Source organism: Sinocyclocheilus grahami, unplaced genomic scaffold, assembly GCF_001515645.1.
Source record: "Sinocyclocheilus grahami isolate Dianchi unplaced genomic scaffold, SAMN03320097.WGS_v1.1 scaffold2237.1, whole genome shotgun sequence".
NCBI classification, from domain to species: domain Eukaryota; kingdom Metazoa; phylum Chordata; class Actinopteri; order Cypriniformes; family Cyprinidae; genus Sinocyclocheilus; species Sinocyclocheilus grahami.
The window spans coordinates 19,894-27,431 of record NW_015507416.1 but is presented as its reverse complement, the minus strand read 5'-3'; the positions used below and the strand labels follow the sequence as shown (position 1 = coordinate 27,431).

General features: G+C 34.8%; 1 long non-coding RNA gene across 1 annotated transcript in view; it reads right to left on the bottom strand.

Annotated features, from left to right (window-relative positions):
* The window catches only part of LOC107574457 (uncharacterized), a 6,186-nt gene extending 1,855 nt beyond the window's left edge, over nt 1-4,331 (bottom strand). The window contains exon 1 of the long non-coding RNA XR_001607677.1: nt 4,256-4,331. This is a non-coding gene — a long non-coding RNA (uncharacterized lncRNA). The remainder of the gene's footprint in view (nt 1-4,255) is intronic.
* Nucleotides 4,332-7,538: the final 3,207 nt, after the last annotated feature.

Below are 7,538 nucleotides of genomic sequence, written 5' to 3'. Positions count from 1 at the left end.
CCCCACCCCCCCTATGTGTTAAAGGGACATTTCACATTTCCTTATTTGCTTACCCTGATCTAGTTCTAAACCTTTATGATTTATTTTCTGGAACACAAAAGGAGATGTTTATCAGAATGCTCATACTGCCATATGCAGAAGTGTGGATGAGATTCAAGAGCTACTTCTGTGGTTTCTGGAGACTTGGAATATAGAACACAGTGGTTGAGCCAATGTTGTTGTGTTGAGCTGGTTGGGATGCTCAACCAAACAGAAATGTTTTCATAGCACCACAAGAGTCACAGGTGTTCACGCTTCTAGAAGTAATCACTCTATGAATGGTTCATTTATAGTCATTTGTCTCTGCATATTAAGCTGAAGTTGGAGACGGTTTAAAGGTACATTACAAGAAAGATGCTCAATTAGTAGCATTTGTGGCAATTGTGGCTTATTATCAAAAATGCATTTCATCCCTTGTTTTAAAAGTTTTAAAATCAGCAAAGCAATTTTATAAAGCACTTTCATTGTTCAGTTAAAACTTGTGTACTATTTAAGTTTTATATCTGTTTCAATCCTTATTTTTATAGTTATTTAGGTTTTTAAAGTTTATGGTGTTATGCCGCTATGTGGTAACGAAACATATATACCTTTACACACAAAAAAAGAAAATTAGTATGCCATTTTCTACATTTTAAAATCATTTTTAAACATTGTTCACATATTGTGGTGTTATATATATATATATATATATATATATATATATATATATAAGAAAAGAAGGGAAAAGTGGGAATTGTTATTTGTGGTAATTAGCACAATCCAGTCAGGCTTTTTTTTTTATTAACCGAAGGATAAGTCAGAATTATTATTATTATTATTATTATTATTATTTTGGGATAATTAGCCCATCATCAATGTTGTACAGATTATTAATTGTAATACAAACAACAAATAACATTTTTAAATGTTTTACATGAAATAGTATATAATATAATAATAAACATTTTAATAAAATAGGCCCACATTATTTAAATTCAAAAATAATAATGTTCATACAATTATCTAAATGTCATAATAATATGTAGCATAATATAATATAATACATTAAATGACTTAACCCACATGCCTTTTTGTTTTGTATGAAGACCTTTAACTATCTTTGTGTGCTTTACACATTTTTTTTTTTTTCTTTATTCTTTTTTCTTTACTCCCTAATTTTTCCTTATTTCATCCTTATGTGGATGGCAAATGTGATTGAAATTTAAACGGCACAATTATCAGGATATCTCAAATGGTTGTGATTAGATCAAATAGCCACAATCACTCGATTAATAATAATACAACAGGCCTAGTGATAATCAACATTAATGTCACAAATGACCAAGCTTATACTGAACCTGGAATATACATTTAAATAGAATTTAAAAACAAAATCACCTATAAAACTGACATAAACAGCCCATTAGTATGTGTTTCTATTCATGAAGACATGAAGAGGATAGCAGATAATGAAAGAGGTTATTTTTTATGGAAGTCTTAAAAGTAAAGCAGCAAAAGAGATGGACTAATTGTAAGGGTCTGAGAGAGGCTAAAATAAATTATAAATACATAAATAAAAACATTCAGCAATATTACAAATGAGTTACCATGTTTATGCCAAGAAATGTAGGACATTTTCCTACAACATACTGTATGTGATCAAGATATTTTATTGGCTGTCGACCAACAACACGAACCATTAACAAACCCAGACGGCAATGAAAAAGTTGGTTGGAAAGTCACAACATTTAACCCTAAAATCTCTTTTGTTAATAAGGATGTGCTTCCAGCAATACCTGACAAAATCACGCTGACCTCACAAGTGCACTGCATTGAAAAAAATTCAAAAGCTCTAAAACAATAATACCCTTTTCAAATGACAGTATTCAACACCCACACAGTAAGACCTCATGGCACAGTGTGAACCAAATTCTCCTCAAAGCATTCATCCTCCTGTCCAAAGCTTGCATTGATAACTTGATGTCTTTATCCCACATACTAAAAGGCCTCAGACCTTTAGGGCTTCCTGACTCAAGGGACATTGAGAGAGTGATGCTGAAAAATCATCAAAAGTCTTTATCTTTGTTTAGCTGAGTGCAGCACGTCCAAGCGCTTGCTGATAAACTGGAGCTCGGTGCTGTCATGTGAAGGCAGCTTGTTAAACAGATGATATTCCAGCAGAGATCACAGAAGCTACAGCAGCAGGATACTGTTCTACAAACGGCTTAACCACAGTAAAAGCCAGAGACAATATCATTATACATACTTAATCAACACTGTGATTTACACCCCTGCCCATATGCAGGCCGAAAAGCAAGCCAAAAGATGACTTTACAAAAAAACGTAATTAAGTGTTGCAATATATGATCGTACAGATGCTTTAAAAAAGTCGCGTGCGCCCACTTTGCAGCCATCGAGCTATTCGGGTTATACGATTCTTGTGCTTAAAACCAAAGATGGCAGTTTTGGAGTCTGTGTCTTATGCTGGTGACACTCTGATCATGACAGGTCACAGTTCAGTAAACGATGTGGGCCTTCCTGTGAGAAGTGCCCCCCTGTGAGTGGGATTTTGTTAGATGTGCCAGCTACCTTTGAAGCTCTGTTAGGCTGGGTTGGATATTAGTTTTAATTTAATTATTCGGGTTATACGATTCTTGTGCTTAAAACCAAAGATGGCAGTTTTGGAGTCTGTGTCTTATGCTGGTGACACTCTGATCATGACAGGTCACAGTTCAGTAAACGATGTGGGCCTTCCTGTGAGAAGTGCCCTGCCTCAAAGACTCTAACATGATCAGTGATGTGAGTGGGATTTTGTTAGATGTGCCAGCTACCTTTGAAGCTCTGTTAGGCTGGGTTGGATATTAGTTTTAATTTAATTACGATATTCTTATCTTTCATGCAACCACTCACAGCATATAATCAGATTACGGAGGCAACGGCAATTAAAATCTGAGAACTAACAAGATGAGCCGCCCTTCACGCTTGGTTTGTGAGAAACAGTGCTCAATCTGGTGTCAGTTAGTCAGCTCTGTTGCTATGGAAGTGTCCAATGAATGCATCTTCTAGAGACATGTCTGTAAATAAATAGCTCATACATTGCATCATTGATCTTTCGTCTATTAACTTATCTATTTAAAGATTGCTAAAATTTTGAAGTAGTTTACTTGTATCCCATAACAAATAACTAAATGAATAAATAAAAAGTCCTGTACTTTAGCGCTGTATTAAATGAAACAAAATTAAAATTTAATAAAAAGTACATTAATTATGTGTTTACCCACATTTCATTAACTGACGTCAGTAAACATGGGAATGTGTTGAATTATTGAAGATGCATTCATTTTAAATTCCAGGGGGTATTTCAATAAATATATGTTAGGTCAAAGGAGTTTGGCTGACAAAAACAGTCCGGGAATAATTGCACTGTAAAACTCAAGATTTAGAGGAAAACAATTGCTTTAAAAGTTAAAATAATAATAATAATAATAATAATAATAATAATAATACAATAAAGGCTTAAATAGACTTCTTTTTTCAGTTATCCAACTACTAAAATAATGAGAGTATTACTGCCCAATATATAATTTTCATATTTTATGGCACATCCTATATGTGCTCTATTCTCCAGCACAAAAGTAACATTCAAAAATCTAACACAGTCATAAGAAAAGCATGCTGGGAGCTAGAAATCTGTTTAAACTGTTTGCTGTGTTAATGTAATCGGTTACTTAGTTCACATAGCTTTTTTTTCTATTAAGTGCAATTAACTTTAAGTCATATTTAAGTGAAAAGAACTTGTTTCATTTAGTAAATGTCATAGCTCTGCCTCTAAAATATGCACATTCAAAGACTTTGCAAAATAGGCAATATACTGAATGCTGTTGACATGAAAAATCATGCGGTGAGAACAGTGTCCTGCAGACACAATCGTCATCTAACTCAGTTTTAATCAACCATACAATTCTTGCATAATTATTTTTCATGCAGATTTCATGACCTCATATTAATTGAGAGTCTTTGTGCTTTTAAACATTCATTTGTCACACCACGGGAGTATTTAAGTAAACATCAGAACCGATTACAAATGGTGAAATGAAGAAACAGTGGGCAGTCTCCAGCACCTGCAATACACATTTCCATATGCACACACACACATATGCTACAGTTGATTTTACAGTACTTTTTTTTGGGGGGGGGGGCACACTGTGATATATTGTGACACTGTGTCTTTTGTGACTTATGTTATACTCACTAACACACAGAGAAAAAAAGAAACAAATCCTGAGATTTCATCAGAATAAGTGAGATGCTGGTGAGGGCATCTCCACTTCTAATCAGACAATACTGCCTTTGTGAGGCTGCAGAAATTGCTCTGAAAGACTGCCATGGCCATCGGGGGGAAATGAAGCATGGCGGGGGTACACTCTCCAGGCATGTCAGTCCCTGCTCCCCCTCCGATGCACAATCAGTCAAGGAGAATTAAACGAGCAAGGCACTGTGTACTTCTGCATGATTGATGGTTGTCAACAAGAGCAGCCCAGGGCAGAATAATCACCCTCAAAGACTCTTGTAGATTTCGATGCCGAGAACGATCCGCCCACTTCCCACTTGGCGGATGATCTTAGACCTGTCCTGACTAGCGATTCTAGATCAGGCACAGAAGGCCAGGGCAGTGGTGCCAAAAAAGATTTAAAAGAATACTCAGGGCTGTTTTGTTGGAATGAAAATCGTTTTAATCCTGTCAATCTTATGAAGATCTCAATCAATGATCTCCCTGGCAGCATGGAATTATTCTCAAATATGGCAACCGTGTAACTGAAGTTTTTCAGAAATAAAATTCTGAGCCAAATGACATCCAATGCAAACTGGAAATAGCAGGGTACAGATAATAATTATTTAATATTGTTTGGTTGCACGGACAAACCTTGGAACTGAAAAAAAAAGGAAAGTCTGAAGATACACTTTATGTAACGAGGGCAAACGTAAAGACAAGTGAATACAAAACATTATGAAGCAACTTGAAAACTATTGAAAATACAAAGAAACTTAGAATATAAAGATTATTATTACTTTTTATTACATTTGCGTGCATTGTTTAATTTTTTTTATCTGCATTCAGCTCAGCTGAAAATGCTTAAGTACAAACATATGTACAAATATTTACCATGCCAATAAAGCACCTTGAAAAAAGAAAAGGACAGACAGACACTACAAATAGTTGATATGACATAAAGCTTGCTGAAACGAGAAATAGCATTGTTTTCGCAGCTCTCAACCCCCTGCGGTTAAACAAATAAAATTTACACTACTGAGTGAATGGATGCCTTAACATTGCCCTCGTAAACCTGCTAAATTTCTTTGATCCTCTTTCTAATCAGACACAATCTGCTTTTTAGAAACTGGAAATTGTATTAGGCAATTTCATTGTGAAAAAATCCTGGATGGCTCCCCCGTCTCTTGCTGAGACTAAGCAGGCTCTCCAAAAAGCCAGTTCATACCCGCGCATATGGGAGACGGAGATGCAAGCAATAGGCCTGCAAATCCTGCCAGTATGACAAATCCGCATAATGCATTTTCCCTCTTTTTGAAGCCATTCAATTAATTGGGCCATTGGAATCAGAGAATGGAGAAGAATTAGAGAGCTTGTAGACAGATGCGAGGATCTCTGCAGGCCAGGAGATGAAAGAAACAGCATTGTGACCATATCTGAGTGGCTGAAGTTTAGTGGGTTCATGTATATTTGGCTTTGTTACATAAAAAGGCCCAATTTTGGATCAGACCATATGGGAGAGATGGAAATAGATTTAGTCTCTTGAGCCAAGAGGGAGCCAAAAAAAATTCCCCAGATCGACTTGACTCACTCATTATCAAAGTCTCTCAAGTGGCCCTCTGCCCTCTTTTATTTAGGAAGCGGAGGTGATAAAGATTCCACTTTTGCTGAGGACAGTAGCCCTTAATGCTGACACCAGACCAGTTTTACTCTTCTATTGGTGAAGGGTTAGACTGGGTTCCAGATCTGGTCCAAGATCGACACACAGTGACACAGACAACTCTCAAAATAATGATAATTTACGCAGCTTCCAAAAAAAAAAACTGATTTGAGAACTAAATTGCATATGCAATAGCTATATTATGCTTCTAAAACATAATGCCATGCCTCTCTTAAAAACAATTTAATACATTTAGTTTAGCATTAGGGCAGGTATCAATAGGTATAAACCTTTTATATATCAATTATAAAACTATTATTGCAAATAGTGTTACAATTTTAATTAGTGTTAGTTTTCTGTTTTAATACATTTTACAATGTAATTTATTTCTGTGATGCCAAGCTGAATTTTCAGCATCATTACTTTAGTCTTCAGTGTCTCATGATACTTCAGAAATCATTCTAATATGCTGATTTGCTCCTTAAGAAACATTTATTTCAATTATTGAAAACAGTTGTCCTTCTTAATATACTAGAAACTGATACATTATTTTTCAGGATTCTTTGATGAATAGAAAGTTCAAAATAACATTTATTAAAAAAAAAGCAGTGTGCATCCGTGCACATATACTAATGTGTGTGTGTGTGTGCGTGTAGGATTTGAATCTGCAAGAATTATGTTACAATTTTAATTAGTGTTAGTTTTCTGTTTTAATACATTTTACAATGTAATTTATTTCTGTGATGCCAAGCTGAATTTTCAGCATCATTACTTTAGTCTTCAGTGTCTCATGATACTTCAGAAATCATTCTAATATGCTGATTTGCTCCTTAAGAAACATTTATTTCAATTATTGAAAACAGTTGTCCTTCTTAATATACTAGAAACCGATACATTATTTTTCAGGATTCTTTGATGAATAGAAAGTTCAAAATAACATTTATTTAAAAAAAAGCAGTGTCATCCGTGCACATATACTAATGTGTGTGTGTGTGTGTGTGTGTGTGTGTGCGTGCGTGTAGGATTTGAATCTGCAAGAATTTTTTTTTTGAAAAATCAAACAACAGGCCAAAAAAAGTCAATGCAACAGTCAACAGTCTTTTGAGGTGATTTACCTGTATGTGAACTCTTCCACAATTTGAACCTAATTTGATTTGCTACACGCTTCATTTACATACCAAATTGCATAATTAAATTATAAACAATTATATACATGATAAACTGAATAATTATTACAATAAAATTATATTATCATAAATACCTTGCCCTACATTAGACATTAATGTTAGATCACCAGGGTTATTTCCCACTGAAAGTAATTCTGTGCACTCCCATGTGGAAAAACTGCTAACTGGAGTCTACGCATGCGAGTTGTTTGTGATTTATTTTCCATTTGACTTCTTTAATTAAAATGTGTCATTAATTTTCCCTCTTTTACACTTGTATTATCGCGGTTTAATGGGAAGATCAGGGTTGTTCTCTTGATACTGCGGTAAACAGAATGAAAACATGATGCCAGGCCTCTAAAATCTGATATATATTATGTGCCATCAGTTTAGGAATAAACAGGTATTTAGAGTCACAAGCACT